Below are 9,448 nucleotides of genomic sequence, written 5' to 3'. Positions count from 1 at the left end.
AAAGGATTGGACAGTCTGGAGGCAGGAAACAGGTTTCCGCTGATGGGTGTGTGCTGTACCAGAGGACACAGCTTAAAAATAAGGGGTAGGCCATTTAGGACAGAGATGAGGAGAAACTTCTTCACCCAGAGAGTGGTGGCTGTGTGGAATGCTCTGCCCCAGAGGGCAGTGGAGGCCCAGTCTCTGGATTCATTTAAGAAAGAGTTGGATAGAGCTCTCAAGGATGGTGGAATCAAGGGTTATGGAGATAAGGCAGGAACAGGATACTGATTAAGGATGATCAGCCATGATCATATTGAATGGTGGTGAAGGCCCGAAGGGCAGAATGGCCTACTCCTGCACCTATTGTCTATTGTCTAATAGGTCCATGGCAGTTGCTATCTCGCTGGCCCTTCACTCATACCTGGAACATCTGAATACCAAGGCCATCTAGGTCAGCTGTTCCAATACAGCTACAACACTGGCATCTACCCAATAATGCCGAGGACAAATTCAATCTGTCAAATTACCGCCCCATCTAAAACTTTCAATCGTCAGTAAAGTGATGGGAGGTGTCACAAACAGTGTTATCAAGCAGCACCTCCTCAGCAATAACCTGCTCAGTGATGTCCAGTTTGGGTTCTGCCAGGGCCACACAGCTCCTGACCTCATTTAGCCTTGGTTCAAACATGACTAAAAAAGCTGAAATCCCGGCGAGATGAGAGTAACATCCCGTGACATCAAGGTTGCATTCGACCATGCATAAAGCAGCACTAGCACAACAGGAGTCACTAGTTGCAATCATACCTGGCACAGAGGAAGATGGTCATGGTTGTTGGAGGTCAGTCATTGCAGCTCTAGAACATCTCTGCAGGAGTTCCCCAGGGTAATGTCCTAGGCCAAACCTCCTTCAGCTGCTTCATCAATGACCTTCCCTCTATCATAAGGTTAGAAGTCAGGATGTTCACTAATGATTGCCCAATATTCAGCACCATTCGCAACTCCTCAGATACTGGAATGGTTCATGTCCAAATGTAATAGGAATTGGATTATATCCAGGCTTAGACTGAAAAGTGGTAGTACAAATGTAAGGCAATCACCATCTCAATAAGAGATAATCTAACCATGTTCCTCTTGACATTGAATGGCATTACCATCATTGAATCTCCCACTATCAACATCCTGGCAGGTACCATTGACCAGAATTGCAACTGGACTCGCCATATAAATACAATGGCTACAAGAATAGGTCAGAGGCTAGGAATACTGCAGTGAGTAACTCACCTCCTGACTCCTCAAAGCCTGTTCATCACCTACAAGGCACAAGTTAGTAATGTGACGAAATACTCCTTGTTTGCTGAGATGGGTGCATCTCCAACAACATTCAGGAAACTTGAGACCATCCAGGACAAAGCAACCACTCGATTGGCGCCGCATTCATAAATCTTCAGTCACTCCACCATTGGTAGTCTGTAGCAGCAGTGCGTGCCATCCACAGGATGCATTGCAGAAATTCACTAAAGGTCCTTAGATAACACTTTCCAAACCTTTGAATATCATCTTCTAGAAGGACAAAGGCAGCAGGTATATGGGAACACACTAGCTGAAATTTGCCCTCCAAGCCACTCACCAGCCTGACTTGGAAATATATCACGGGTCATTCACTATTGCGAGATCACAATCTTGGATTTTGCTTCCTGATGGCGTTGTGGGTCTACGTATAGTGCATGAACAGCAGTGGTTAAGAGGCAGCTCACTACCACCTTCTCAAGGGCAAATAAGGACAGGCTATAAATGCTGGCCCAGCCAGCAATGCCCACATCCCACAAGTGAATTTTTAAAAAATGATCATGATCATTTTAATTTGTTCTTAATGACGTGGGCTGATAGATAAACATTAGTCCTAAACATGAGGGAGCATTCTTTCTTTTACATTCACCTGAGAGTGCAAGTGGACCTTGTTTTAATAATTCATCTAAAAGACAGCATTTCCAACATTAAACTTAAACAAAGAACTGCAGGATGCTGGAGATCTGAAGCAAAAACGAAAATTGCTGGCAATCCTCAGCAGGTCTGGCAGCATCTTTGGAGAGAAAACTGTCAACATTTTGGGTCCAGTAATACTTCATCAGAACTAGTAGTTGCTAGGATAAGGTGGCATATATGCTGAAGATCTCTTCACATCTAGTGTCAGCATGGTGTACTCCCAGGCCACATGTCACATAATTTAGTTGCACTCAAGGATCTCTTTAAAATTCCCCAATCACATTCGTTTTCAAGTATTATAATGTAAGGTGCACACCATACATAATTTGCAATACATCTGTACACTGAAGTATCTTGAAGTGTTTTATTCTCAAGTTGACAAATTCGATTTGGAGCATTCATGCCAGTGCATATTGTGCATGACATTGAAATGGAATGCAAGTACAATAAAAACAAATTAGCTAAGTGAGCAGGGGTAGGGAGCTAAGGATTGTTTTATCTGAAAGAAAAAAAAATTAAAAATACAATTGCAGTCTGGAGAAATGTGCGGTAATTCATTTAGGGAGAACAAATGTGTGATGAAAATGTCCAATATTGAATAGGAAATTGGCATCTGTCGACGAAACTTGGAATGCATGATCACAGATTCCTGAAAATAATAGGACAGGGGAATAAGGGGTCAAGGTTGCATTTGGGATTCTTTCCCTTATTGGCTGAGGTCTGGAGTATAAAACCAGGGAGGTTACACTAGAACTGTACAAAGCACCAAGTATTTTGCAGACAGAGCATTGTGTACTATTCGGGTCACCGCATTACGGGAACATGTGATAGCATGAGAACAAGTACAAGGATGTCACTAGGGACTAGAGAAGTTGATGAAGAACCATAAATAACAGAACACCTCAAGAACTTCACAGGTATGAACATTTAACAGCTGGCCACAGAAGGAAATATTTGAACAAGCAAAAGGTTAGCTTTAAAGGAGCATTCTAAAGGAGGGGAAAGAGGGAAAGACACATAAATTATTAGAACAGAATTTCAGAGTTTATGATCTTGGTAATAGAAGGCACAACAATAAATAGTGCAGCAGTGAAAATGATGCTGCTGAAGAAGGCGGCACAGTGGCACAGTGGTTAGCACTGCTGCCTCACAGCACCACAGAATTTCAGAGTTTATGATCTTGGTAATAGAAGGCACAACAATAAATAGTGCAGCAGTGAAAATGATGCTGCTGAAGAAGGCGGCACAGTGGTTAGCACTGCTGCCTCACAGCACCAGAGATCCGAGTTCAATTCCCACCTCAGGCAACTGTCTGTGTGGAGTTTGCACATTCTCCCCGTGTCTGTGTGGGTTTCCTTCAGGTGCTCCAGTTTACTCCCACAATCCAAAAAAAATGTGCAGGTCAGGTGAATTGGCCATGTTAACTTGCCCGTAGTGTTAGATGTAGGGGAATAGGTCTGGGTGGGTTGCTGTTCGGAGGGTCGGTGTGAACTTGTTGGGCCGAAGGGCTGTAAGTAATGTAATCTAAAAAAAAAAGGTAGAACTAGGTAAGAGCAAATATCCCAGGAATGTTATCGGGTTAAAGAAAAATTGCATAGATGAGGTGAGGCCATGGAAAACCTTGGAAATAGCATTGAATGAATCCTGTGCCCAATAGGACACCCATGGCTCCAGTGAGCAAAGGTCACTTTACCCCAAAAGACAGAAGGGCTCTCAGTGTTGTTCTTTGCTTTGTAGATATAAGCACATTTTTGCCCCAGGTGAGATTCTTTTTTGTCGCAGCAATTGACACCCCAGTCTTCAGGAGGACAATGTGCTCTCTCTGGTTTTGAAGGCTTCATTTATAGCCTAAAAATACAGTTTTGCACGCCAATCTTTCAGGCATAGGGTGAGCATTCAAGGCAACTGGATCATCGACCCTAATATGAAGATGGAGGATTATGTTCATCTGAAAAAATATATGGGGTATTGGATAAGCATTAAAAATACAGCACTACTGACAATTTAACTTTCCCTCAAAACTGCACTGGACTAACAGTCTGTATTATGTGCACAAATCTCTAGGTTATCTACAATTAAGCTATAGATGACACAAATTGTGATTGAGAAAGAAGAGGATTCAAGGATATCCTTCAAATTAGACCGCATACTTTACTGCCTGACCAGGTTCCATCACTGGTCATTCTGTCTTAGATTCATAGAGTCATAGAGATGTACAGCACGGAAACAGACCCTTCGGTCCAACCCGTCCATGCCGACCAGATATCTCAACCCAATCTAGTCCCACCTGCCAGTATCCAGCCCATACCCCTTCAAACCCTTCCTATTCATATACCCACCCAAATACCTTTTAAATGTTGCAATTGTACCAGCCTCCCCTTTCAAGTTTCACAACATCTTTCCGATAGGAAGGAGACCAGAATTGCACACAATATTCCAACAGTGGTCTAACCAATGTCCTATACAGCCGCAGCATGGCCTCCCGTCTCCTGTAATCAATACTCTGACCAATAAAGGAAAGTATACCAAATGCCTTCTTCGCCTTACCATTAAGCAGGACTTATACACTTAATGGTAAGGACCTAGGGAGTGTTGCTGAACAAAGAGACCTTGGAGTGCAGGTTCATAGCTCCTTGAAAGTGGAGTCACAGGGGGATAGGATAGTGAAGAAGGCGTTTGCTATGCTTTCCTTTATTGGTCAGAGTATTGATTACAAGAGTTGGGAGATCATGTTGCGGCTGTATAGGACATTGGTGAGGCCACTGTTGGAATATTGCGTGCAGTTCTGGTCTCCTTCCTTATCTTAAACAGTCTCAGCCGAAAACCCTGACATTTTGTCTCTAAATCTCTCCACGTGCCTCTCCTCTTTAAATCTGTTCTGCAACCAAGGTTTCTGCCACCCATCTTAGCACAAAGTCATAGAGTCATATAGCATGGAAACAGATCCTTCAGTCCAACTAGTCCATGCTAAACATAATCCCAAACTAAATGACTGTTCCTGGCCCATATCCCCCCAAAGCTTTCTTATTCATGATTTGGAGGTGCCGGAGTTGAACTGGAGTGTACAAAGTTAAAAATCACACAGCACCAAGGTATAGTCAAAAAGGTTTATTTGGAAGCATTGCTTTCGGAGCGTTGCTCCTTCATCACATGGTTGTGGAGTACAGGATCATAAGACATAGAATTTATAGCAAAAGTTTACAGTGTGATGGAACTGGAATTATATATTGAAAAAGACCTGGATTGCTTGTTAGGTTTCTCATCTTTTAGAATGACCATGCTGATTTCAATTCTTTCATATGTAAATCTCAGAAGCTTTTTTAAAGTTACATTCTCAAGTGAACTTTAACAATAGGTGCCATATCAGCCCAGATAATGCACTGAAGGTGTGAGGTGCCTGTGTGAGGCTGTCTGTGCACCAATGTTCAGATTGATTCTATTTCTAAAAAAGGGACTACAAGAATCTTACATGGATTCATGCAGTTTTAAGCAAAATAAAATGTAATTCTGCAAGTACAAATTCACCCCACTAACTTATAAGAGTGAATGTGTGTGTGCCCGCGCGCGCGCATGTGGGGTGCGTGTGTTTGGGGGTGGGGGGTGGTTGAGTGTCTATTACAGAGTGTGAGTATGTGTATGTGTGAATGTGAGTGTAAAGGGGTATAAATCTGTGAGAGAGTGCGTGTGTGCGTGTGTATGTGTGAGTATGTGAGAGAGAGCTTGAGTATGAGAGAGGGTCTGCATGAATGTATGGGCCTGTCGGTGTGTGTAGTGCAGTGGGGTCACCTGTAGTGTGACACGAACCCTGTAGTGTGACATGAACCCAAGGTCCCAGTTGAGGCCATCCTCTTGGGTACTGAACTTGGTTATCAGCCTCTGCTCGGCCACTTGGCATTGTTGCCTGGCCCTGAAGTCCGCCTTGGAGGATGGTCACCCGAAGGTCTGAGGTCGAATGTCCCGGACGGCTGAAGTGTCCTCCGACTGGAAGGGAACACTCCTGCCTGGCAATTGTTGTGCGGTGTCCATTCATCCATTGCCGAAGCCTCTGTTCAGTCTCGCCAATGTACCATGCCTCAGAGCACCCTTGCCTGCAGAGTATGACTTTAACAGAGTCGCATGAGTACCTGCCACATACATGGTGAGTGTAATGGTGGTATTGATGTTGACACTCTGACACGCCTTGCAGCGACTGATAGCCAAGGCAGTGTACACACACACACACAGACCCTCTCTCATACACAAGCTCTCTCTCATACGCTCACACATGCACACCCACATTCACAAACACACCCCCTTACACCACTTTCCACTCACTCTGACACACATACACATACACACTCTCTCACAGACACTCATACCCCATTTCCTCATACACAGGCCCACATGTGCGCACACAAAACACACTTATAAATTAGCGGGGTGAATTTGTACTTGCAGAATTACATTTTATTTTGTTCAAAAACTGCATGAATCCATGTAAGATTCTGTAAAACCCTTTTTTTTAGATTTGAATCAGTCTGAACATTGGGGCACAGACAGCCTCACACTGGGCACCTCACACCTTTAATGCATTATCTGGGCTGACATGGCACTTATTGTTAAAGTTCACTTGAGAATGTAACTTTAAAAAAGCTTCTGGGATTTACATACGAAAGAACTAAAACGAACATCGTCATTCTAAAAGATGAGAGACTTAACAAACAATCCAGATCGTTTTCAATATATAATTTCAGTTGCATCACACTGTAAACTTTTGCTATAAATTCTGTGTCTTACGATCTTATACTCCACAACCACGTGACGAAGGAGCAGCGCTCCGAAAGCTAGTGCTTCCAAATAAACCTATTGGACGATAACCTGGTGTTTTGTGATTTTTAACTTTCTTATTCATGTATTCATTTTTGACTGAACAATCTATTGAGTGCCTAGAGATGTTTTTCTCTGTTAATGCAGTATCTAAGTGTAAGTTATTGATGTTCATAACTCCGAGTATAATAAGGCACCTTCATCTATTAACACACAACAGGCCCAAATGAAAAACCATTGAACTGTAATGTTCTCTCTACAGGTACTGCCTGACCTGCTGAGTACCTCCAGCAGCTTCTGTTTATATTTCAGATTTCCAGCAAACTTACAGATTGCATTTGTAATAATGCATAACAAAGGTTGCCTCTCTTTTAGTACAACAGTTTATACAATTGTCAACCAAGACGGGAAAGCTTTACAGGAATCTATGTCCCTTTAGAATATGTTGAATATGTTGAATAACTTTTCCTAATTCCTTGAAAGTGAAACATAAGAACATAAAACATCGAGCAAGGTTAGGATATTGAGTCATAGACTCATAGAGATATACAGCATGGAAACTGATCTTTCGATCCAATTTGTCCATGTAAACCAGATTTGCAAAATTAGTCTAGTCCCATTTGCCAGCATTTGGCCATATCCCTCTATACCCTTTCCTATTCATATACCCATCCAGATGCCTTTTAAATGTTGTTATTGTACAAGCCTCCAATATTTCATCTGGCAGCTCATTCCATACACACACCACCTTCTACATGAAAATGTTGCCCCTTAGATCTCTTTTAACTTATGTCCTCTAGTTTTGGACTCCCATACACTCGTCTTTTCACCCTATCCATGCTCATGATTTTATAAACCTGTATAAGGTCACCCCTCAGCTTCTGGAGCTTCAAAGAAAATTTGAAGCCTGTTCAGCCTCTCCCTATAGCTCAAACTCTTCAACCCTGGCGACATCCTTGCATAACTTTTCCAAACTCTTTCAAATTTAACAACATCTTTCCTATAGCAGGGAGACCAGAATTGAACAGAGTAGTCCAAAAGTAGCCTAACCAATGTCCTGTACAGCCTCAACATGACCTCCCAACTCCAACACTCAATGCACTGACCAATAAAGGAAAGCATACCAAAAGCCCTCTTCACTATCATATCTACATGTGACTCTACTCAAGGAACTATGTGTCCTAAGGTCTCTGTTCGGCAACATGCCCCAGAACCTTGAGCCTGCACCACCTTTGGCTGATCTACTTCTACACACTTTCTGCACTATCCCAACATCCTTTGATGTTTTTAACATGTAGAAATCTATCATCAATCTCAGTTTTGATTCTACTTCAATTTCTGAGCGTCCACAGTCCTCTGGGGTAGAAAATTCCAACCATTCATCACCCCGCATGAATAAATTCCTCCTCATCTGAGTCCTAATAATAGCTGAATAAATTGAAAAGCAAAAAAACCAATAGTTCCACATAGAGAAACAGAATTGTGAGACACAGCAATACCTAATGTTGGAAAGTCTGAATGACAAATCAGTTAGCAGTTCAAAAAGATTTCTCAGCTGTACCAGCAACCCTCAGAATTTCTAAGGAGTAGAGAACAAGCTCTGGAGAAACTCAGCAGGTCTAGCAGCATCTCTGGAGAGAAAACAGGGTTTATGTTTCAGGTCCAGCGACCCATCTTCAGAATGCAAATGGAATGTTGGGCCTTCAGTTCAACATTAGCCAGATGTGACAAAATTGTGATACACAGTCTGACAAAATAATAGTCTTTAATTGTGATAACCAAGCAGATGTGAAACATTTACTATTTCAAGTGCAAAAATTTCCGATTATAAATTAGTAGGCCCTTGGTATTGCTGAAGGTGAGTCAGAGATTACGTATTTGTGGATATAGCAATTCATCGTCACTGAAAGAATTTGGAACAAATTTTGACAGTGACCTCTCAAGAGACAGCTGAACAAGTATGTTTGATTGATATCTGGACATTATTTCAGCATGTAGACAGGTAAATAAATAAATAGTTACTTAAAATACATTTCTTTATAAGACATAAGGGAGTACCACTTTAGTGTGTTTGTTACATGCATCTTAATTTTGTTTTTGTGTGCATTGGCAGGTAGTTTTCAGACTGATTCCCGGTATGGCAGAACTCTCATGAAGAAAGATTGGATCGACTGGACCTGTGCTTATTAGAATTTAGAAGAATGAGGAGGGAGGATCTCATTGAAACATATAAAATCCTGATGGAACTGGACAGGCTAGATGTGGGAAGAATGTTCCCAATGTTGGGGAAATCCAGAACTAGGGGTCACAGTCTAGGAATAAGGGGTAAGCCATTCAGGACTGAGATAAGGAAGATTTTCCTCACTCAGAGAGTTGTAAACCTGTGGAATTCTCTCCCACAGAAAGCTGTTGAGGCCAGTTCATTAGATATACTCAAGAAGGAGCTGGACATGGTCCTTGTGACCAAAGCGATCAAGGGGATTGGACAGACAGCAGGAATGGGATACTGAAATTGCATGATCAGTAATGATCATAATGAATACTGTTGCAGGCTCAAAGGGCTGAATGGCCTACTCCTATACCAATTTTCTATGTTTCTATGTTTAAATTCTCAGGGCTAAACTAAAACTTAAGTTTCACCCCTTTTAATACTGCAATTTGTTTTCATTTTGGTTAT

General features: G+C 42.1%; 1 long non-coding RNA gene across 1 annotated transcript in view; it reads left to right on the top strand.

The window, feature by feature from the left end:
* The window catches only part of LOC122551388, a 17,260-nt gene extending 8,281 nt beyond the window's left edge, over window positions 1-8,979 (top strand). The window contains exon 3 of the long non-coding RNA XR_006312090.1: window positions 8,885-8,979. This is a non-coding gene — a long non-coding RNA (uncharacterized LOC122551388). The remainder of the gene's footprint in view (window positions 1-8,884) is intronic.
* Window positions 8,980-9,448: the final 469 nt, after the last annotated feature.

The sequence above is a fragment of the Chiloscyllium plagiosum genome, chromosome 7 (assembly GCF_004010195.1).
Source record: "Chiloscyllium plagiosum isolate BGI_BamShark_2017 chromosome 7, ASM401019v2, whole genome shotgun sequence".
Classification (NCBI taxonomy): domain Eukaryota; kingdom Metazoa; phylum Chordata; class Chondrichthyes; order Orectolobiformes; family Hemiscylliidae; genus Chiloscyllium; species Chiloscyllium plagiosum.
This window is presented reverse-complemented; position numbering and strand designations above follow the sequence as displayed.